General features: G+C 40.8%; 1 protein-coding gene across 6 annotated transcripts in view; it reads right to left on the reverse strand.

Moving 5' to 3' along the window:
* Pls1 (plastin 1) overlaps positions 1–23,730 on the reverse strand; it is a 109,431-nt gene extending 85,701 nt beyond the window's left edge. For 3 of the 6 annotated variants that reach the window (XM_047564441.1, XM_047564440.1, XM_047564439.1), the window contains exon 1: positions 23,297–23,726. The gene's annotated coding sequence lies outside the window, so the exon portion shown is untranslated. Of the gene's footprint in view, positions 1–21,770; positions 21,930–23,296 lie in introns of all 6 variants that reach the window. The other 3 variants (XM_047564442.1, XM_047564438.1, XM_047564444.1) reach the window with 3 other exon arrangements.
* Between the last annotated feature and the right edge of the window lie 355 nt (positions 23,731–24,085).

A 24,085-nucleotide genomic window follows, 5' to 3' on the forward strand; every position in this document is an offset into this window, starting at 1 on the left:
CAGTCACAAAGCAGGTGGCACATCACAGGGAAACCATGGCTGATCCCCACAGCAGAGATCTTTAAGACTCCACAGCCTCCCTCTGCTCTCTGGGACATGCAGGGGCTGCCAAGAGCAGGTGTTACCCCTGCTGTCCAAGTGTGTGGCTCCAGAGAGCAGCTCTGAAGAATTCCACACCCTGACAGCTGTGAGATGGCATCTGCCTGCTCTTGGGGTAAGTGAAACAGCTGCAGAGAGGACGTGTTCTAGGGAGCTCTGCATTCTGCCCCAGCTATTTCCAGCGCAGGAAGTGGTTAAGAGATTCCTACTGAGTCCAGTCACAAATGACTGGGCAGCCACCTGGAGGATCCCACAGAGGAAAGGAGAGAGAGGGTCAGTGGCCCCCAGCTTTGCTGGGTCCAAGCAGAGCAAAGCCCAAAGAAACACAAAGAAAAGCTCCTCTCAGCCCAGGCTGTAAGTTTCCACTCTTGTCAGCTCACAGAAGCACCTCGGTGTTGAAGATTTTATTAAAAATTTTTTTGTTTTTGTTTTTCATTTGTCAGTGGGGATTGAACCCAGAGGCATTTAACCACTGAGCCACAGCCTCACTCTTTTTTTTTTTTTTTTTTTTTTTTTTTTGAGACAGGGTCTCAATAAGTTGCTTAGGGTCTCTCTAAGTTGCTGAGGCTGACCTCAAACTTGTGATCCTCCTGCCTCAGTCTACCAAGTCACTGAGATTACAGGCGTGAGCCACTGTGCCTGGCTATGAATACGTTTTTTTGAGATTGCTATTTCATGCTTGTTTGGTTTACTCTCTTTTCTCCTCTTTTTAAAAATTCTCCTTTACTTTTCTCCTTCTTTTCCTTTTGCATTTTTCTCATATATTTTTTTTTTACTTTTCTCCTGTTACCTTTTTTCCTTTGACTAATTTTTTTAACTTTTTATTTTATTCTATATTATTTTTCCTCTTTCAGTTATTCATGGTGTTGCTTTTGATTTTTTTTTTTTAAGTTGGTTTGTACTTTATTTCTTTATCTGGATTGTTTTTCTTCTTTTATCTCCTTTCTTTACAGAGCTGGGAACTGTACTGGGAATCCAGCACATCAAGCACACTGGGTAAGTGTTCTGCTGCTTAGTTACACTCCCAGACCAGATTAGAGGCATTGCACCTTGCCCCAGATATGACTTCGTCCTGCTTGAACCTGGGCAGATACTTCTACTTAAAGAACAGAAGGGATAACAGCACCAAGGTAATGACCTATCCCCAAGGAGCCACGGCTGGGAATATGGAGTCTGAAGTCCTGCGCCTGGACACTCACCCCCTTATCAGCAGCAGAAAGAAACAGCACAGCTGTTGTGGTATCCGCTGTGGTGCCATCAGTAATGGTTGCTTCCTTACCCTATCAGATTGCATGCTGCTGGCAAGGCTGGAGGGGGCCTTATGAACCTGACCTTGGCCTCTCTCTGCAAAATAATGAGGGCTGCACCAGTGTCTAAACAGGATAAACTCTCCAGGACCATCACCACACTGGAACAGCCATGACAGAACTGCTTTCAAGTAATAGAGCCAACATCACCGGAGCCTAAGGAAACCCCCCAAATACCTGAAAGGGGCTTCCGTTCCCATTCCCATTGTAGGAGCAACCACAGAGGGTACGCCCCATATATGCTCCTGTCTACACCAAACCTACATAAACTTTCAGAAGGACCCCACTCTTGTGACAACCACAGAGAAAATGAGTCGCTTAGATTCCAACATGGTACACATTGTGTCAAAATCTACTCATCACAGCTAAAGAAGTCACAAGGAAACTACACCAAGTCAAATATGAATTAAGACTCAATACTGTACAACAAACCATAACCCAACCACAAATCATCAAGAGAAAGTTACTTAGTAAGGCTTCCATATAAAAGTGGAAGACAGATTCATCCAATAGTTGCCCAAATCTCAACATAAAAACAAAAGACATTTTAAAAAGAACTCCCAAAGTTCATAACAGATGCCAAAGATACTGAAGTGTATGAAATTCCAGACAAAAATAATTCAAAGGACTTATTTTTAAAAGCTCCATGAAACCCAAGAAAATACAAATAAATAGTTAAAACAATTAAGGAAGACAATGCAGGATACAAATGAGCAACTCAAGAGAGAGAGAGAGAGAGAGAGATTGAGAAAGAACAACATAGAAATCTTAAAAGTAAAAAGATTTTAAAAAACTCAACTGAAAACCTCAACAAGAATCTACATCAAACAGAAGAAACAATACTGTGAGTTTGAGGAAAACTCTACCAAAATAGTATATTCAGACAGCAAGAAAGGGGAAATAAAAGAAAGAATGAGGAGACCATACAAGATCTCTTGAACACCATTAAAAGACCAAACATCTGAATAATCAGCATATAAGGAGAGCAGCTCCACCAAGGGCCAAGAAAACCTATCTAGTGAAAAAAAGCAGAAAAGTTCCCATATCTTGGGAAAGACATGGGCAACCAGGCATAGGAGTCATTTAGAACCCCAAAAAGCCTTGACCAGAAAGGAACCTCTCCACATTACACTATGGTTAAATTGCCAAGAGTACAGAACAAAGAAAGACTATTAAAAGCTGCAAGACACGCCAAGTCACATTTAAAGGCAAACCTATCAAAATTACATATTTCTCAGCAGAAACTCTAGCAGTCAAGAGCACATGGTATGAGAAATTTCCAGCCCTCAAAAAGAATAACTGCTAACCAAGGTGGTGGTGGTGGTGGTGGTGGTGATGATGATGATGATGATGATGATGATGATACCACCCAACAAATTTATCCTTCAGAATTGAGGAAGAAATAAAGACCTTCCAAGATAAGCACAAACTTAAGGAATTCATGACCACTAAACCAGCATTAAGAAGATAGTTAAAAGAATCCTACACCCAGAAGAAGAAGAAAGGATTTCCCCCCACACACATTTTTAATTGGTATTTTATAGTTGTATATGCTGGGATTTGTTGTTCCATATTCATACATGCACACAATACAACAATTTGGCCAAAATCAATTTCAGCATGGAAGAAAGACTAACAATCACAAGAGCATGGAAAAATGTAAATCTCACTAGATTTCAAAGTTAGATATAAGAAATATCAAACATTACAAATATAGTAAACCATCAAATGTCTAAAATAAACAAGTGAACATAGAATATTCAAACCCCCCCAAAAAAATCAACAAAATGAGAGAAACAACTATACACCTTTCAAAAATAACCCTAAATGTAAGTGGTATTAATTCTCCAATTAAAAGACACAGACTGGTTGAATGAAAAAAACAATATCCAACAATATATTGCTTACAAGAAATTCACCTCACCTGCAAAGAAAGACTGAAAGTAAAAGGATAGAAAATGATATTCCAAGCAAATGGAGCCCCAAAGCAAAGAAGAATAGCCATACTTATATCCAACAAAACAGACTTTCAGCCAAAAATCAGAAGAGACAAAGAAGGTCACTACTTATTAAGGCAATGATTCACCAAGAAAATATAACAATTATAAATACATGTGCACCAAACATCAGAGCACCCAGTTTTATAAAACAAACACTACCAGACATAAAAGGAGACAGGCCCCAATACTGTAAGAGTGTGACTTCAATACCCTGCACAGATCATCCAGACCCCCCCACAAAAAAATTCAAAGAAACAACAGAATTAAACTACAATTTAGAACAAATGGATTTAACAGATATCTAAAACAACAAAATAAAAGAGAGAAAGATCCAATTAAAGGCAAAAAAGAGAGAAGATCCAATTAGAGATGAAAAAGGAGACATTACAACAGATACTTCTGAAATTCAAAGAATTGTTAGAGAGTATTTCTAAAACTAAGCACCAATAAATTGGAAAAAAAAAAAAGAGGGGGAGAAGAGAGAGGAAGAGAGGGAGAGAGGGAGGGAGGGGGGAGAGGGAGAGAGGGAGAGAGGGAGAGAGGGAGGGAGGGGGAAGGGAGAGAGAAAGAGAGAGAGAGGGAGAGAGGGAGGGATGGGGAAGAGAGAGAGAGAGGGAGCGAGAGGGAGGGGGGGAGAGAGAGAGAGAGAGAGAGAGAGAGAGAGAAAGGGGGGGGGAGAGTGAGGAGGGAGGGGGAGAGAGAGAGATGGCTCACTGTCACCTAATGACATTATGGAGATACTCTACCAGCCCTAAACTATCTATCTTCACCCTTTTTTATGTAATAAAAATAAATCTGTATTTTGTTCAACCATTATAAATAAATAAATAAATTGGAAAACCCAGAAGAAATGGACAAATTTCTGGATCCAGATGATCAACCAAAATTGAACTAAGAATATAAAAAAAAAAAAAAAAAAAAAAAAAGTACAAAAACAATACATTTGTGGGGTTGGGATTATGGTTCAGTGGTAAAGCACTTGCCTAGTACGTGTGAGGTGCTGGGTTCAATCCTCAGCACCACATAAAAATAAAGGTATTGTGTCCATCTACAACTAAAAATATTTTTTAAAAATGATATATTTATGTGTGTACATATGTATAGATATTTTACATAGGTAGGGGAAGGGAATCTCTTTTCAATAACTGGTGGGATAGCTGTTTATTGAATAAAGACCTGAATGAAGTTAATTATATTTAAATAATGGGACTGAATAAGTAATCATTGATGCAGTTCACTATTTGTGAGAATAACACCACATGGAGTTGGTTCTAAGCCAGAGGGTCACAAACTCACACACCTGGCTAAGTGCCAGTTTGCATACAACTTGTGAACTAAGAATAATTTTGAAAATGTATTTTTAGATGTTGATGGGCTTTATTTATATGTCGTGCTGAGAATCTAACTCAGTGCCTCACACATGCTAGGTAAGTGCTCCACCACTGAGCCACAACCCAGCTCCCTAAGAATATTTTTTTTTACATTTCTAAAAGGTTGGAGAAAAACAAAATAATAATAGTTCATGACATGAAAATTACAAGCAATTAAAATTTCAGGGCCCGTAAATAAAGTTTATTAGAACACAGTCACACTCATTTGGTTACATACTGTCAAAGGCTGTTTTCATGCTACACAAACAGCATTAGGAAGGGAGACAGATCACACATCCACAAAGCTGAAAGTATTATCTGACCTTTCACGGGGGGGGGGGGGGGGGGGGGGGGGGGGGGGGGGGGGGATGACGGGGGACGACCCGGACACCAAACCCTGGTCTAGACTGGGAGCTCTCAGAAGACTGTGGGGGGGGCCTCGCTCAGTGCCTGGCCTAAAACTGTATTGAGTAAATATCTGAAGAACGGATTTGGTGTCAACACCAAGAACCTGCGGTGGGGCTCCTCAAATGTGGGAAAGGTAACTGTTCTCAAAGAGCACACAGCCTTTTTGAAGTCAGAAGAGAGGCCTGCCCCAGTTGGCACCGTCCAGCCAGGACCTTTGTGGACCTATAATTCTAATGGTGGAATGTTAGGCCACAAGGAAAGAGTAGGGAAAAGGTAGATCATAAGGACAAACTGGCAGAGGAGAGCAGGCTTCATCGGTAGTATATTTTTTAAAATTTGTTTTTAGTTGTAAATGGACACAATGCCTTTATTTATTTATTTTTATGTGTAGGACCGGTGCCTACACACATGCTAGGCAAGTACTCTACCACTGAGCTACTGCCCCAGCCCCTATCAGTAGTATTTTTTTTTTTAAAAGTTAGCATCACAAAATAACAGAGGAGAATTAACATAGAAAAAAAATTATATTTAAAAAACCCTCTATGGCCTTTTACCACATCTTACTCTTAAATATGGCTACTAAAAAGTTTATAAAGTTTTCAATTGCTTCCATATATATACATACACAATTATGCATCCACATCACTGTAAATGTTAGGTCTCACGGTACTGTGTGCCAGCTATATGACCTCCAGGAGTGTCACATTCAACTAGTGAGCCTTATTTTCAAGGTAATACAGTGACAAGCTAGTTTCTGGTTTCTATAGAGGAGCTATCCGCATGGTATTGGGTCTAATCTAAGTACTATTTCAAACAAGGCAAGTGGACAGAATTGGAGAATATTTAGCATTGAAATGAAATTGCCGTGCCCAACTTAAATAACTTAATTCATGTAAAACACTTCAAAGAACCTGGCACTAGAAGATACTAAATACAAGCTTTGATCATCAGCACCTTCACCTGAAGAATTACAAGAAGTAAACCTCATTGTATTTCCCTTGGAAAATGTAGCCATATTTACAAACAGAAATCAAGTTGCTGAATGAGTCATACAAAAATTATTACAAATTGTATTAACTTATGGCAAAATTCACTTGTAATTTACTATCAGGTAATTATCACTAAATATTTCAGTACACTTTTCTATCTTTACTGAAGAACTTTTTTTGTTGTTTGCAATTTAACAAATTCTTTTATTTTAAAGATGGCGCAAAAGGCATTTATGTTCACTGAATGTCCACGTGCTCCCCATTCACTTTCGGCCCCTTCACATTAAACAGGGTCATGTGATTAGTTCTGTCCAATGGTCTGCGAGAAGAGACTGGCGTTACACTAGGCCACACTGGTTCAGAGCTGGTATGTGATCCTCCAGCTCCCCTCCCCCACTGCGACTATTTGGAAGCCCCCAATTAGGACGGAAAAATTACACGCACACAAATCACAGCAGCCTGATCTGTCACAGCAGGTAGAACAGCTGCCCTGGAGAACAGTTTGTGCACATTGACATTAATGTGAGCAAGTAATCAATGGAGATTTTAGTACAGACTGGTCTATTCCAACTAATATAGAAAGTCCAATATGCTGATAATACAGAAAGAAATCTTCTGTCAGTCTGTGATCAATCAGTTTGGGCAACTCACAAGACATAGCTGCAAAGAAATTTGCCAAATCTTCCTGTGACAGTTATCTATGCAACTTCATTAGCTGAAGTGCATTCACATACTATTACCACACCTACTCCTATTCAAAAATAGGTATTTAAAACCAAATCCGCCATGCTACAAATGCATTAAAAAAATAAATTAAATTAAAAAAAAAAAAAAAAAAAAAAAAAAAAACACCTGGAGAGTCGACTGAGATCCAGTGAAATCATAGAGGACACAAGAACTGTCGCTGAATATGCTGTTCTCCTACATGGCTCCTTTCCTGCTCATTGACACTAGGCTTTCATTTTCAGGAGACGTTGCGGCAGGAGGTACTGTTCCACAGTCAGACATGATGGTGTAGGGCCCCAGGTAAAGTTCTCCTTTGTTAGCAGTCAGCAAGTATTCTGTTCATTGGACACACTGATTACCATGGGGCCACCAACAGGGAGATGCAATCTCCTCTGGCTGGCAGTAAAAATATCCAGGAAGATAAGGACTCAAGCCTGGGTCCCTCATACATTCCTGATTTAAAAATCACTGGAAATTCCAGAGTCTTGCAGGCAGCAAAATATAACTCTCTATTGCCCTGGGTAAAAATCTCAAGATCCACTACTGACAACAATGTTAGTCGGCCAAATATCACAGCCTGTCTGAACCTCCACTCCTTCCACCTTGGCAAGGTATGTGAGGAAGATTAGCATTGATGAAGGTGGATATTCTCCCTCCAAATTGGAGACTTGCTCCCATGATGCTGTGGAATTCTCTAAAAGTCAATCTGAATTTCATGAAAAAAAAAAAAAAAAAGACTATGTTAACATTGAAAGCAGTGAAAAATATACCTTTAGATTACTATTAGATTACATGCTATCTAATGAGAGTCACAAAAATATAATCTTCTCATCTTCCAATGTGATCAAGCCTTGCTGGGAAAATACATCTACAGTTAAATTTTTGCTCTTCTTCCTGAGGCAACTGAATTTTTCAAATTCTCAAGAATTTTCTACCAACCACATTCTGCTGATTTCCAATTCTGGCTGTACCTGTTGAAATTCTAAAGTGGCTTTGATACTAAAAATCAGTATCACCACAAGTCATTCATTAAAGAAAATTTTTTTTGTGTGCATCGAACAAATTCCAACAGACACGCATCCTATGATGTACCTGACCACTCTTCCTCAAAATTCTCAGGCTCGTCAAAACACAAGGAAAGTCTGAGAACCTGTCACACCCAAGCGGTGTCTAAGGAGACACAGGTAAATGTAACATCATATTCTGGATGGAATCCTGTAACACAAAAAGAACTTTAGGTAAAAAGTAAACTGAATATGAAATATGAACCCAGTAAAAACTTTAATAATAATGTACAATAGTTATCTCACTAATTATAACAAAGGCACCATGCCAGACATATCATATCATGGTGAGATGTTAACAACAGGCTGAAGTGTGCATCAGTGTGGGGCATGTGCAAACATTCTGCACCATCTCCTGAATTTCTCACATCAAAATGGTCCAAAAACATAGCCTACTACTACTAATTTTTCTAAATGTCACAATGAGTTACCACCTCACACCCACCATGATGGCCATAATTAAGGACAAGCAGTAAGTACTGGTGACGATATAGATAAATAGGAACCTTCATACTTTGCTGGTAGGAATATAAAATGATGTAGTCACTAGCCCCTTGAAATGTGGAGCTATCAGGTGGCTCAGTTATTCCACCGTAGCTACTGTATATGCCCAAGAGAAATGAAAACAAGTGCCCCCCAAAGACTAATTCATAAATGCCCACAGCAGCAGCATTCATAAAAAGCCAACATAAAAGGAAAAAACCCAATGTCTGTCAATTGATGAATGAATATATATATCTTAATGTGGGTATATCCACACAATGGAATATTACTCCTAGCCATAAAAAGAAGTATTAATATATGCTTCGACATGGATAATCCTTGAAGACACAGTTAATTAAGCCAATCACAAAAGTCCACATATTACATTTATGTGAAATTTCAGTAATAGGCAGATGTAAAAGACAGAAAGTAGAATTACCATTGCCTAGGACAGGGGTGGGAAGAGATGGTAGGAAATAAGAAGTGCTAATGAATACAAGGTGGTAAAAAATTTTATAAAATTAGTTATATACTTCAAATAGATGAATTGTATGGTATTATAGTTCAATAAAGCTTTTTAAAATTTTTTTATTTCTGCTTTTCAGATATACATGACAGAAGAGTATGTTGACATCTTTTTTTTTTTTTTGGTTTTTTTTTTTTTTTTTGGGTGCTGGGGATCGAACCCAGAGCCTTGTGCTTACAAAGCAAGCACTCTGCCAACCGAGCTATCTCCCCAGCCCCAACATCTTATACATACATAGAGTATAACTTCCCATTCTTGTGGTTATACATGATGTGGATTTACACTGGTCGTGTATTTATATGAACACAGGAAAGTTATGTCCGATTCATTCTACAATCTTTCCTATTCCCATCCCTCCACCATTCCCCTCATTCCCTTTTGTCTAATCCAAAGAATCTCTATTCTTCCCACCACCCACTGTGTGTTAGCATCCACATATCAGAGAGAATATTCAGCCTTAGGTTTCTTGGAATTGTCAATAAAGCTATTATTTTTAAAACAATATCATGTGCACCAAAAACACCATTTAATCCTATTTAAGGCCAAGATTTTAAAATGTTTGGTTAATATGAAACAATTTCCCTGAAAAGTTGTTTAATTTTGTAACGCTTTACTATGTGCCTATGAATGGAATAAAACACAACCTGTGCAAACAGAGGTTTTGAATTAATCTTAGTATCCTCTTTAAATGAGCAACATGTATAACAAGTCCTCCCTTAAGTGAGCCCAAGATGTGAAATAGGATACAGAAAATATCCATTGATATTTAATAAGAAATTAACCTGCAAAAATAGGTGTTATGTTCCCCTTTGTACACTGCTTCAAAATGCAGTCACTTCCTCTGAGTTTATTGTCCTCATCACATGAGCAATCTAAAACTAACCCTGCAGAAACATTTCAATTAAGACTCAGTCTTCCATAGCACAGTACATATCATATAGGAAGAATATAACTCTGCAAAATATTTAGAAAGTTTAATCTTTGTCATGCTCCACATTCTAGAAGCATATTAACAGGAACTATAATCGTTGCAAAAATAAAACTACTTTGTTCAAGATAAGTGATGAAGTTTTCCTATGCTAATCAAGTCTTACATTATGATTAAGACCTGAACTACCATTAACATTAGAGAAACTATAAAACCTCAGGTAGGATAACTAACTTTTCATCCTCTTCTCTTTTAACTGCAAGAAAAACATCTATCCAAACTTCTGGCACTTTAGTATGCTAATAAACATTTCTTTGAGCATCTCTGTAAGCTACTCTCCTACTTTTTTCTTTGACCAGTACTGGAGATTGAACCCAGGGCATCAAACATATTAGGCAAGTCTTCTACCTCTGAGCTACATCCCCAGACCTTTTTGAAATTTTATTTTGAGACAGGGTCTCACTCAGTTGTCCAAGCTGGCTTCAAACTTGCAATCCTCCTGCCTCAGCCTCCCAAATTGCTGGGATTAAAGGCATGAACCATCATGCCTGACTTCTCTTTTTCCTTTCTTTTTATTTTTCCCCTGAGATGGGGTCTCTGTTGCCCAGGTAGTTTGGAACTCCTGCAATCCTGGAATGGGATCCTCCAGCTGTGGTCTCCAAAACAGCTATACTACAGGTGCACACCACTGTGCTCAGCTCTCACTTCTTATCTGAGTACTATTAAAACAATAAAAGATACTTCAAAAGGAATATAACCTTGATTTATATTTGTCAGTTTATTTTAGGATTGCAAGTTTTACATATAAGCATTATCTCCAGGTAAAGCATTATTTTATATATTATTTTATTCATTACTAGAACTAGTTCAGAATACATACAAAACTACAACAGTCCTTAATATTTTAAATTCAAGTTATCTATTGATGCTTAGACAAGTCTATAGTATCAAGGTTGTCTGTCAATAAAACACAGATATAGGAGTAATAGTACAGTAGTCCCCCCTTATCTATGGAGTGTATGTTCCAGGATCCCCAATGGATACCTGAATCTGTGTATTAAAAAAAAAAAAAAAAAAAAAAACCCTATGGAATTTTTCTTATGTATACGTACCTATGATAAAAGCTTATTATACTGCTTAATTTACAAATTAACTTATAAATTGGTAAGAGATATACAAAGAGCAATAGAATAACAGTATCTTATAATAAAAGTTATGTGAATATGGTTTTTGTCTTTCTCAGAATATGTCAGAGCATGGTGCTCACCCTTCCTGAGATAATGTGGGCTGGTATAATGCCTATGTGAGGAGAGGAAGCAAGGTGAAGGACATAAGCATTCTGATGTAGCGTTGGGCTCCTTCTGACCTTCTCCACCGATACCCCAGAAGCTATTCTGGGTGGGGAGCAGGGTGAGATCCTGCACCACTCAGCTCCATCCCAGGAGGTGGACGCATCCATTTGTCCAAAATATCCATGCTGAAGACACTTCCTACCCATTAGTCACTTAGGAGTCATCTTAGTGACCAAACTGACTGTCGAGGGATTGCAGGACTTGAGTTTAAGTAACCCTCAGAATAGCATGCAATTTAAAACTTACAACTCATTTCTGGAATTTTCTATTTCATATTTTTGGACCACAGCTGACACCAGTAACTGCAACCACAGAAAACAAAACCACAGATAAGGGGGTTAGTAGTACAGTCTAAAAATAAGGCAACATGGACCTAAAGTCATTTAAGCAAGAAGCTACAATGTACTAGGATATGGCAGAGTGAGAGAGCCAGTAAGTGTAGAGTCACCTGCTCATTAATTTATTTCTTTCCTCCATTCAACAACTTATTGGGAGCCTACTATATATCAGGCAATGGGGCACAAAATGAAAACGATACACAGGCCAATGCTCACACCCAATGTGTGATTAATATAGATTTAGACTTGAAATATGCATGGTATCTTTTTATTTTACATATTTATTGAATCCATAACTAAGCAGAAGGGAGAAAAAAAAAGGCAAGGTTCAGATAAGCTGAATGACTTCAAGATTCTCCTACCCAAAGAACCTCTTGGCTGTGAACTTGGGCAAGAAAGGTAAGTCAGTCACCTGGGTCCCAGATACTCACCAGCTGTCTCTTCTGTTAGTCACCAGCACATAGGAGTACCAAGGTGACCACTGCTGACACAAATCTACCTTCTTCCTTACCACATGGTAGCTCCTCAGAACAAGATACTTTTTAGGGGTTGATTCCCAAAATCTCCAGTGAGACACAGATGCCTTTCCTTTCTGTGGACATGGCCCAAACGAGATGAATGGAAAGGACTGCCCTGGTCTTATGGCCCTCTACTCCCCAGAGACTAGCTCTTCAGTAAGAAATTTATAATTAAAGCAATTCTGAAGAGACACCACACTGCCATTCACCCTTATTTATTTTTTATTTTTGTAGTTGTAGAGGGACAGCATGCCTTTATTTTATTTGTTTATTTTTATGTGGTGCTGAGGATGGAACCCAGTGCCTCGCCCATGCTAGGCAAGTGCTCTACCACTGAGCTATAGCCCCAACCTTCACCCTAACTTGTTTTTTAAATTTTTTAAAAATGTTGATAGGCCTTTATTTTATTCATTTAATTATATGTGGTGCTGAGGATCGAACCTGGTGCCTCACACATGCTAGGCTAGCGCTTTACCACTGAGCCACGACCCCAGCCCCCACCCTTACTTTTCACCATGGAATCCTTAGCACTTGAAGTCAGCTTGAGAGCGACTGTTGGGACCCATATTTATATCCTTTAACTTTTAAATGTCCTTGTCTTCCAGAATCCCCCAGAACAAGTACTATAATCACTAGCCCCAGTGATTTATTTATTTTTAAATACCTCTATTTTATTATTTTAATATGGTGCTGAGGATCAAACCCAGTGCCTCACACATGGTAGGTGAGCGATCTACCACTCAGCCACAACCCCAGTCCAATTTATTTATTTTTGTCTCTATAATTTGTCTCTTGGAAATTGCAATTGGTTGTCCTTTTTATATTTCACACAGTGTTGAAAGACTTAAATCATTACTTATTACTAATTACTTTTCCCAAGCCTGGAAGATGCTTGATATACACATATTAAAATCTGAGCCAGGGAAAAAAAAAGAAAAAAAAAAAAAAAACATTTTAGATGTCTTTTCAAGATGGTATTGGGGGCTGGGGAGATAGCTCAGTCGGTAGAGTGCTTGCCTTGTAAGCACAAGGCCCTGGGTTCAATCCCTAGCACCCAAAAAAAAAAAAAAAAAAAAAATGGTATCAACTACAGACCAGTACATTGTAAGAACAGGTTACCTCCTCCTCAGTGTTTTCAGAGGGACCAGTAGTCAGGGTAAGCCTGAGATAAGCCTATAACTCAACACTACCTATTGAATAAAGTCCAAAACCCACAACCTCTTCCTCTAAGATGGTCCACAATCCAGCCCTAATATGTCTTTCCAATTGCACCTTCCTATATTTTCCAAATGAACCAGAGTTCTCACCACTGGACAAACCTGCTCTCCTACCACCAGAGGATCCGCTGCCCCTTTGCCTGGAATTCTCTTATTAGACCCTGCTCGGTTTCTAATATGATTTGAGTGTGTCCCTCAAAGGCTGGAAGACAGGTCCCTAGAATGACAGTGTTGAGGTAGTGGAAACTTTAAGAGGTGGGGCCGAGTTCAAGGAAATCAGATAAGGAGAAAACTACCCCAGAAGGGATTAATGGTGGTCTCATGGAGTAGGTTTGTTCTCCTGAGTCGGTTTAGGACAACAGGCCACCCCATATGCTTGGCCCCTTCTGCCACAACAGGTGTTTCCCGCCATGTTGTGATACAGCCAAGGGGGCCTGCAACAGAGCTGCCCGATCTTAGACTTTCAGCCTCTAAAACTGTGAGCCAAATGAGCTGCTCTTCTTCATAAAGTACCTAACCTCTTATTTTTTTATAGCAACAGACCAAACTCTACCCAGTAAGCATCTGCCCACCCTTTAATGCCTAATTCAAATGCCCCTCTGCCTTTTTTTTTTTTCTTTTAATCTACACATATGCTCCCTCATTTCGGATGCTTTACAAAGATGCATAAAAACATCAAAGGACATCATAAAATCAGCATCCCCTCAACTCTGCCCTACCATAACTGTTACCATAGAAAGTGAGCTTTCCATTTCAATCCTATCCTATTTCATTTCCATCTATTCTAACAGCACTTAGCACCAGTGTCCATGTTCTGTAGCCTCTTACAATACTACAGATATTCTGGGGGCAGAAAAAGTATTTCCTGTAGTTGTGTGAGTCCTACTTCTTAGCTCAGAGTTTATGTCTGTTTCAAAAATATTTATTGAATGAAGCTCAATATTAATCTAGAATAACAAAATTAAATCCAAATGCATATCCCTTGAGCATACTGCACATTTATGCTTGGTTTGCGTCAATTCCTAACATCTGGCTGCTGTTGGCAGTTCTGCTTTCCATAGGAGAAATGGCCCACTGGCTGCACAGTAGTTATTTTAAAACATGGAATACAAGAAAAGGGCTGGTTTCTTGAGAAAACTGACCATCAGACTCAGCATGACCTAGGAATGTGTTAAAATGTACGTTCCTCAAACCTATCTCAGACCTAAAGCATAGAAACCCTGAGCTGGTACCATGGCACACACCTGTAATCTCAGCTACTCAGGAGGCTGAGGCAGGAAGATCTCCAGTTAGAGGCAAGTTGGGTGACTTAACAAGACCCCGTGTTGAAAATACAAGGGGCTGGGGGATGTCGGTCCCTTGTAGACACCCAGTACTGCAAAAGAGGGGGAGGATTAGAAACTGGAGTTTGGACCCAGCAACCTGTTTGTCACAGGCTCTCCAGGTGACTCCTATGCACCCTTCCATTTTAGAGCACGCGGAAGCACCTGTAGCTTCCTGTAGAGTCGGTTCTTTCTGTCACCATGCCTTCCCCCTGCTGTCCTTTTCTCCATGGAATGCTTTATTTATGCTTCCCTTTCAAGGTTCAGCTCAGAAGTCACCTCCATCTTGAAGCCTTCTTTGACCACTGAACAGAATTAACTGCACTCTATTTGGGTTCCCTCTGAGCTTCACCCCACTGCTCACACATACAGGCAGTTGTCGCTGTGCCTTGCCTCCTTCCTCTGACTGAGAACTCTAGTGCAAGGACCATGTCTCACTTATAGCCCTGCCCCCAGCCCAGCTCCCTTTATCTTCTGCAAGAAACTTTGGATTGACAAGGATGCTAGGGCATGCAAATCCTGTCTCCATACACTGTTGGTGAGGTCCTAAGTTTAGGGGACAGTTATTAAAGGCACCTCTGGCAACAGAGAAATCACTTAAAGAGTTGAGGTTTACCCACAAAATGCATCCAGGATTTTTAAAAAATCGTATTCAAATTTCACAGAGAAATTCTTTTCTCTGGTCAGAAAAAGAAGAGAATAGATTGGAAAAGCACTAAGAGCTCCAATGAGGTTTCATGAGTCAGAGACCCTGCATGTGCCCTGACTATCACTGCTCCCAGTGCTAAGCCCTGGAACTTTTTCAAAGGCTGAAATCAGAAGACAGATATGAGTTCAGTCTCTGCCACTTCTATGTTTGGTAACCTTGAACGGGCAAGTCATTCTTGAAGTCCAGGTCACTTATCAATAAAGGCAGCAGGTCAGAAAACTATTTTAATTATCAATACACACTCTACCTTCTCTGTCTTACAGTTTACTAATTGCTTTTACATTTACTGTCTTGTTTAATCATCAAACCCACCACTGAACAGAAGGGGTCAAAAACAATCTCAGACTTTGACTTCCCATCCATGGCTGCAGTAGAGGTCAATGATTTCTGGTATCTAAGCTGTCAATTGCCTTAGGCTCATTTTTAAAAATGTGTTCTAATTGGTTACATGACAGTAGAATGCATTTTGACATACTGCACACAAATGGAACATATCTTCTCATTCCTCTGGCTGTACATGGTGCTGAGTCACATCAGCAGTGTATTCATACATGCATACAGGGTAATAATGTCTGTCTCATTCCACTGTCCTTCCCATCCCCACCATCCCACCTCTCCCCTCACTGCCCTCTGCACAATCCAAAGTTCCTTCATTCTTCCCTCCCTCCTCCACTCATTACGGATCAGCATCTGCTTATCAGAGAAAACATTTGGCCTTTGGTGTTTTGGGATTGGCTTATTTCACCTAGCATGATATTCTCTAGTTCCATCAATTTACCTATAAATGCCATAATTTCTTTCTTCTTTAAGGCTGAGTAATATTCCATTGTGTATATGTACCACATTTCCTTTATCCATTCATCTGCTGATGGGCATCTAGGTTGGTTCCATAGTTTAGCTATTGTGAATTCAGTTGCTACAAACATAGATGTAGTTGCATCACTGTAGTATGTTGATTTTAAGTCCTTTGGGTATAAACCGAGGAGTGGGATAGCTGGGTCAAATGGTGGTTCCATTCCAAGTTTTCTGAGGAATTTCCATATTGCTTTCCAGAGTGGTTGTACCATTTTGCACTCCCACCAGCAATGTATGAGTGTGCCCTTTTCCCCACATCCCTGCCAACACTTATTATTGCTTGTATTGCCCTAAGGTTCATTTTGACAGATCACTAAACATTCAGAGATTTTTCAAATAACCTTTTTTTCCCCTGATGGTAATTCTTGGGCTTAACCTGGCTGTTTGAGGATTGAAAAAAAAAAGAAAAATCAAGCAAATTGCTATTGTTGTCTTTCCAAAATTAATTCATTTGTATGACAACTTTTGCTAAAAAACATCACTGGGTTTTTGTGAGCTGCATGTCACAGCTGGCACCTCACTGACCTAATAATACTTAAAACTCTAAGACCTGGGCCACTCTTGAAAACATTGTCTGGACCAAAAGTGTGTCCCAGTGAACTAAACGTGAGGAGAGAGAGAGAGAGAGAAGAGAGAACTGTCATCAGAAGAGAATTCTGTGAGAGCTGTTCAGTGAAAGAATGCAGAAGTCTTTGAGAGTTTCTTTTTTGTTCACAAAGGTTATAAACACTAACTTGATATCAGACTAAAGGTTCAATTATATACTAACTTGATATTGTCTTTCCACCAAATTATTGATGAGTAGCATTACACCCTCAGTAGAGACTCACTTATCAAACCTCAAAATTCTAGTTTGCATTGATTTTTATCTATAAACAGTAGGCAGTACTTATACATTTATCATCAAGGACAACAAATGTGGAAAAAAGAAATCAATATAGTCATAAAAGATGGTACTGAAGACTGCAAAATGAAATGAAAAGTCTACCCATGTCATCGACCATTCACCATACATGAGTCATAAATGAACTTTCATTTTAATAATTTAATCTAGATTCTGAGTACTAGTTATAGAAAGGTGTGAACGTAGTCTGTACTTTCTATCAAAAGCATTCAAATTGCTTGATCGGCCTCAGTGTTAGGCCACAAACTGTCATGCAGTCACTCAGAGTTTACAATCTGAGTAAAACTGGCTCATGGTGGTCTGCAGAAGGCCCCTCAAGAGCATTCACAGTAGAAGAAAGGTTGAGACCAGCCGGTGTTGGTCCATGACGTGCCTGCTCTTTCTGCATATAAGCAGATATCTTAAACTCAAATCTAATCCAAGTTCTATTTCGGCGGCAGTACTGAAATCTCATTTCCTGGTTCTCCAAAAAGTTGAAGGTGGTTTTGTCAGCTTTTACAAATACATTTTAAAAGCATGTTATTTCCTGGAACCGGATCTTTCAACAAAATATTGTGCTTCTCAATAATCTGTTTTCTTCCAGTATTTTGAGTCAACCACACCCCCAATCCTTAGCTTTTATAATGGAGAAGCCCACAGGCACACCTTCTTCTATCTTACCAAGGCATCTACCCACACTAATATCAAAAGATAGTTTCTCATGTGTCAGCTTATATCCACTGGAGACAGGTCCATGTGCCCTCAGTTATCTTCCAAAGATTCTTGTGGTTTTATAACTATGAATTGCTCAAAAAAAAAAAAAAAATCATAAAAGCTCAGCTTGTTATAAAGTTTAAAGTCTCCTTCCCAACTGGACTTTATGAATGAAGGTATTTCTAGCTCCTCTAGAAAATATTTTCTGATACAATAAGTATTTTAAATAAGAGGAAAACTCTCCTAGTCATCTCTCAACCTTGGCCCCTTCTGCGTCCACAGTACTACTGAAGAGCACCTTGCTTTAACAGAAACAATGCTGCGTGAGTCTCACAAAAAAATGGCCAATGCACAGGGTCACACATAGTAGTCCTGAAAAGAAATCAGAAGACCAAAGTTGACACAGCCTCACACACATCTCATGTGACCTTATATAATAGCAAAGTTCCCAGCAATCAAAACTGTATAACCATTTTATAACCAATAAACCTGTGTGCAGTACAAAGACCTCTTTCTCTTCCTTCCTGCTTTTTATCATCACCCAGCATAAAAAGATGCATGTGAACTGGATGATGTGATGAGTTTGGGTATACTGAGACAGGTGAAGGGTGGAGGCCAGAGCACCTGGCCCTTCCTTTTATATCCGGGGCACAGGTTCTGGGAATACACAGATCCACTAGGGAGAGGTAAGGGGAGGGGAAGCAGAACCAGGAAATAGAAGCAGCTCAGGCAGCCAGGAGGCAAGAACCTCTCACCAGGGTTCCATTTTGAGACTCCCAGGAGAGGGTAAGCTCCCCATGTAGCTAGGTTCACCAGGAGGAGGACGAGGAGCACAATTTCTCATGGCTCATTTCCATGGTCAAATCTGGGGCCTGGCCGTAGGGCCTCTAAATATTTGTCTCTGATCTGGCGCTTCCCTGAGATACCCACCTTCAACGAGTCCACACTGACTTCAGAACTCTCATTTTGAGGATTCATGGAGAATGTCTTCAGATATGGATGCTCCCTGGGGGTTTATGACCACAGTTCAAGGGCCTGAGACCAGGGTCAGGACCCACAGATAATCCAGGAGCTTCCAGCAGTGAATTCTAACACCCTAGGGGAAGAATCCTTACAATCTCAAAGAGTTCCTAGGCTCCTACACAAGGTGAGTTCCCCACCCCCAATTCCAGAGACACCCCATGGATCACCACCAACTCACCCCATACCATCCCCAGCTCCACCCCAAATGAGAGTGGAGACAAATCAGAAAGTGCTTCAGTGGGGTGCCAGAGAAAAATCGGATGTCTCCATCTCTAGGAATGCTTCAAAGGAAAAGCAGATAAAGACTAAATGGAATAAAATGTCAGAAAGATATTCATCACTGTTCTTCTGTTTCTTGGATTAAATTCTGGCTCACAGAATGTTAGAAGTTTCACCTGCTAAAACTTGTGGCCATTCTAAGCTTGTGTTAGAGTAACCACAGACAAGGATGTTTGATTATTTGAGCTCTCAGCGACTGCAGTCAGATAGGCCTGGGGTCAAATCTCAGCTCAGTCACATGTCAACAGGGTGAACTCCGACAGGTGACTTTATCTAAGCTTCAGTTTTCTCATCTATAAAAAGAGAGTAATAATTGCGCCTATTTCATAGGATGGTTTGTAAAGATTAAACGACATATTACTTGTAAAATATTTAATATAATGTTGGGTCCATGGAAAGTATTTTATAAAACCAGTTACCAATACAATGTTACTATTATCTTGAGAAAGTTACATGATATAGTCCACATACCTGTGGCCATCCTAAACTTTAGGATGTAAATATTTGGGCATTTTTGAAGTATATGGAAAATTAATTTCAACATACTGCCTGATTTTGCATTTGTCTAATCAGTTTTCACTAATGTAATGATAAAAAAAATTTAAAAGATAATCCCTTTTTAACTAGGCCAACCCTTCCTTCCCCTGCTAACCATTTCAATTCAGGAGCTTTCAGACTGTCCCCTCAACTGCTCTCTCCTTGACACTTTTATAAAAATAGACATCACTGCCTACCAAAAATGAAGAAGGCAATCGATCACTGCGAATTTCAATGGAAAGGAACCCAGGACCGCTCCCCTGCATCCCCAGCTGCAGCGGCTCAGTGGAAAGGGTGTGTTTTGATTTGCAAAACAGCTATTTGCAACATCTGTTCCAAGCAAACAAATATCCCAAAGCACCTCTTGAACTGGGATTTGGGGTTCAGAAGCACTGCCTTCTGTTTTTCCAGGTACAGTCAGTCTGATCACAATTTCCTTTCTCTGTCTCCCCATCCCATTCCTGGGCCACAAGCACCACCCTGCAGTGCCACACTCCCCAAGACCACGGCTCATCACCTCCGGACAGTGTAGAATGTCCTGAATACACTCTCAGGCTAAGGACTTTGGGCCAAGCTGTTTGTCTTCTGCCTCTGACAAGCTAAGCTACCAATGACCTTTCCAGACTCTTCCTCAACTCCCCCTTGTGCAGACTCCCAGGTCCCCAGCCCGACCACCCCACACTGTATACTCAGTTTTGAATGGGCCAGTCCCCTTGTGTGTCATCTCTTCTAATGATATAGACATTCTCCCATCAGCCACCAAATGTCCTCCTTTTGATTTCTGAGGGGTTTTGATACACAGAACATCTTGCAACCTGGACTATCCAGTCACCAACTCAAATTAATGTTAGTGTCAATAACCTGGACAAATAAGGGTTAAGGAAAGAAGTTGGGGCTTAGTAAAGAAGAAAGTTGAACAGACCTCTGGTAATGCTACTAACCAGTTCAGTTAAGTATACCTCAGTTCCCCCTCTATTCAAAGAGGGGACAGTTCGGAGGAAGTGCTACCTACCAGCTCTAAGATCCTGACTGTTCACCCGGCTTGTGCCAAAATACACTGACTTATTTATTCATGCAATGATTACTGAGTTCTGATACTGCAAAGCAATGTGCCCAACATTCTGAGGATCACAGTATAAGTATCATCCTCTAGAAAGGGAAAAAGACCATTACATGAACAACTATAAGAGGCAGAAGAGAGACCATGTCCCAATCAGAGGTGCTAATAAGATATAAAGATTATTATAAGCCCATTGATAACACTCCAAACTTGCAACTAAAATAATTTTCAACACATCTTTCCTCCTTTGAATCTAGTCTTTCACCAAATCGTCTTTCTTTACTTTTTTACTTTTTTTTTTTTTTTTTTTTTTTTGGTACTAGGGATTGAACCATTGAGCTACATCCTCAGCCCTTTTTATTTTATTTTAGATAGGGTCTCGCTAAGTTGCTAAGGATGGCCTCAGACTTGAAATTCTCTTGCCTCAGCCTCCAGCGGTCTTGGGATGAGAGGTGTGGGCCCCCATGCCCAGCCCTGTACATCGGTTCTTAAATCTGTGCTCTCCACTCTGCATTAACAAGTCACATGCTTAATTCAAGCTCTGGACAACTGTTCACCATTGTATTTCTACCCCCGTCTCCAGAACTTCTTAACAAAATATGAGAATCACGCTATCTGTCGGGTTTGACTCCATCTGTCTTGCTACCCCTCTGAGGTGGCCTCCCCTGTGTGTCAGAACACCCACATCAAATCTTTTAGAAAACCATGGGCACTTCATTTTCCTCCCTCCTACAAACAGTGGCTGAGAATATGCTCTGTACTTAGTGCTTGGTGGGATGTTTAAGTCATGGGCTTTAACCTTCAAGAGTTTACACAACCTGACAACTTCCTGGTCAGAGAACGAGGATGCGTACTAAAATATAATTCATAACACCATCAACAGTGTGGATTATCAGCCATACAGACAACAGTGACAAATACGATAGGGTTCTAAAGAGGGAAAGGGGCTGGGGAGATAGCTCAGCTGGTAGAGTGCTTGCCTCGTAAGCACAAGGCCCTGAGTTCGATCCCCAGTACCGCAAAAAAATAAAAATAAATAAATAAAGAGGGAGAAATCACTTACAGCTGCAGCAATCCAGGAAGGCTTCCAGGAAGAGGTCACAGCTGAGAAACACCTGGCAGCACGGGCAGCAGGGAGGAAGGCAAGCAAGCATTCCAGGACAAGGAATTTGGTTTCAAGACCAGCAAATTGGCAGGTGGGGCTTGAGTGACAGGACACTTCCTGAAAGGAGTTTACAAGGTACCAGCAAGCTAAGTACTAGAAACAGCTAGTTTTCTGCTCCAACCAGACTACATAAAAAGGTGGCAAAGAGTTTAATAACCTGTTCAAAGGATGAGAAGAGTTTCAGCAGGGAGAGGTAAAAAGATCCCTGAAATCAGAAAACCTGGTTCCCAGGCCCAGCTTTGCCAGTGAGGGGCTTGGGTGACCACAGCAAGTCATCTAACCTCACTGGGCTCAGTTTTCTCGTTTGTAAACTGAAGCAGTTGAACTGGCTGACCTCGAAGGCCCCTGCAGACCAAAACTGGACCAACTGTATATTATTTCTGCCATTAAAACATTCATCATGGGGGAAAGTAGGAGGAGAAATATCCCCTTTCTCCAGGTTTCTCTTCCTGAACTTGAATTTTCTTTTTCCTACTCTGTGGGTACCTCACACATCACAAAGTTAACTTTACTAAAATTAAACTTTACTATAGAATTTCACTACAGAATTCAGTTTAAAGAGGAGTTAATTCCAAGGGAGAGGGAGATGCAAAGGCATTTGCTTTCTTCCTGACATCTAAACGGTGTTCAGTTTGCCTTCTGCCCTGAAATTGTGCTTATGGCTCACAAGGTTCCCCAAGAAATTTGTGCAGCACAGCTTTAACCTCCTACAAGTGTATCCAACACCACAGCCCAGAGGTAAAATATATAATCACAGAAGCCATAAAATGTGACAGGAGAAACAACGGATGAAAGATGAGAACTCCTTTAATAGTACCAATAAAGATTATTTAAAAAAAAAAAAAAAAAGGTAATGTCGAAGGTAAAGGGGGTGTGATTTTGCAAAGTCTGCACTTTAAAATGCAGCTGAAAGTAGAAAAGTTTTTGGCACTGAAAATCGCTGAAAACTGACATTTCTCATGCCGCATCCAGAGGCCCCCAAGCTCCAGGAAAGACACCAAACCCAGAAAGCACGGATGCAATTTCATTCTAGCCCTATTGATCCTATGCACCAAAAGGCCAAAGGCAAATAAATCAGTCACAGAATTCAAACGAAAGAGACTGATCCAGAAAGTCCCGCGAGCAGGCACCGAAAGTTTAAGACAGAAAACTTAATTAAACGCCTTACTTTATGCGGAGAATCATAACGCACTTCTCATGCACACTTTTAAACACTGTAAATACACGATCTAACACCTGCGGGCACTTCTTGCTGCCCCAAGTGGGCAGAGCACGCCCGGAGAGCGGCCGGCGCCGCACCGCACGGCGGGAGACGCAGGCTAGCGAGGAGCTCAGAGACGGCCCCGAGGAAGGCACGCTTTGCTTTTCCTCTGTGGGTCCTGCCTTCCTTTCGGGCCCCACTCCCGCATCCCCGCGCCTGGTACCTGCTGCGGTCGTACTGCAGCTCCGGCTGGGGATCGCAGCGCCCGCAGGTCGGCTCTGCGGCTCCCTCTCCGCGCCCGCCTAGTTGCTGCGCTCGCCCCTCTGCGCATGCGCGGTCGGCTTCCCGGCCCGCACACTCAGAATCCACTGCCGGGTTTTGGCCGCAGCTTTCAAGGAGGGGACGCGAGGCCAAGAACCTGGGTTCCAGCAGAAAGTGAAGAAGTTGCAGGTGCTGGGAGAGGCGAGGAGTAGAAGTGGATGGGCTCCGCAGCTACGTTGTCCCTGCCACCCACCCTTCACCAAGCCCAAAGATGACCGTCTACAGCCTTGGAATGAGTTTAGCACAGCGGTTCTCAAACTTGAATGTGAACCTACATCACCTGGAGGGCTTGTTAAAATAGACTCCACACACCCAGAGTTTCCGATTCGGAGGGTCTGGAGAGAGGTGAGATACTGTGTATTCCAGTATGTTCTCAGGGGAAGCTGCTGCTACTAGTCTGGGTACCGTCCTTTGAAAACCACAGGTCAAGAGGAAAGGTATCTGTTATTAAAGAAACAGGTTTCTTTCCCCCATGCCCGCTTGGAGATTTCACATAACACTTCTTGTCATCTACCAGCCACACCTGTGTGAAATAACTATCTAAAGACTGTACTCAAACAAAGGTGGGATGTTTCCTCCAGGACGTGAGTCAGGTGAATGGAATGCAGCTTCACAGATGTTGCCTGTAGCATGATTCATAGCTCTGGGCCCCCCAGTTCAGTCCAGGGAACAGAGTTGATCCCTATTTTGT

This window comes from Sciurus carolinensis, chromosome 9, assembly GCF_902686445.1.
Source record: "Sciurus carolinensis chromosome 9, mSciCar1.2, whole genome shotgun sequence".
Classification (NCBI taxonomy): domain Eukaryota; kingdom Metazoa; phylum Chordata; class Mammalia; order Rodentia; family Sciuridae; genus Sciurus; species Sciurus carolinensis.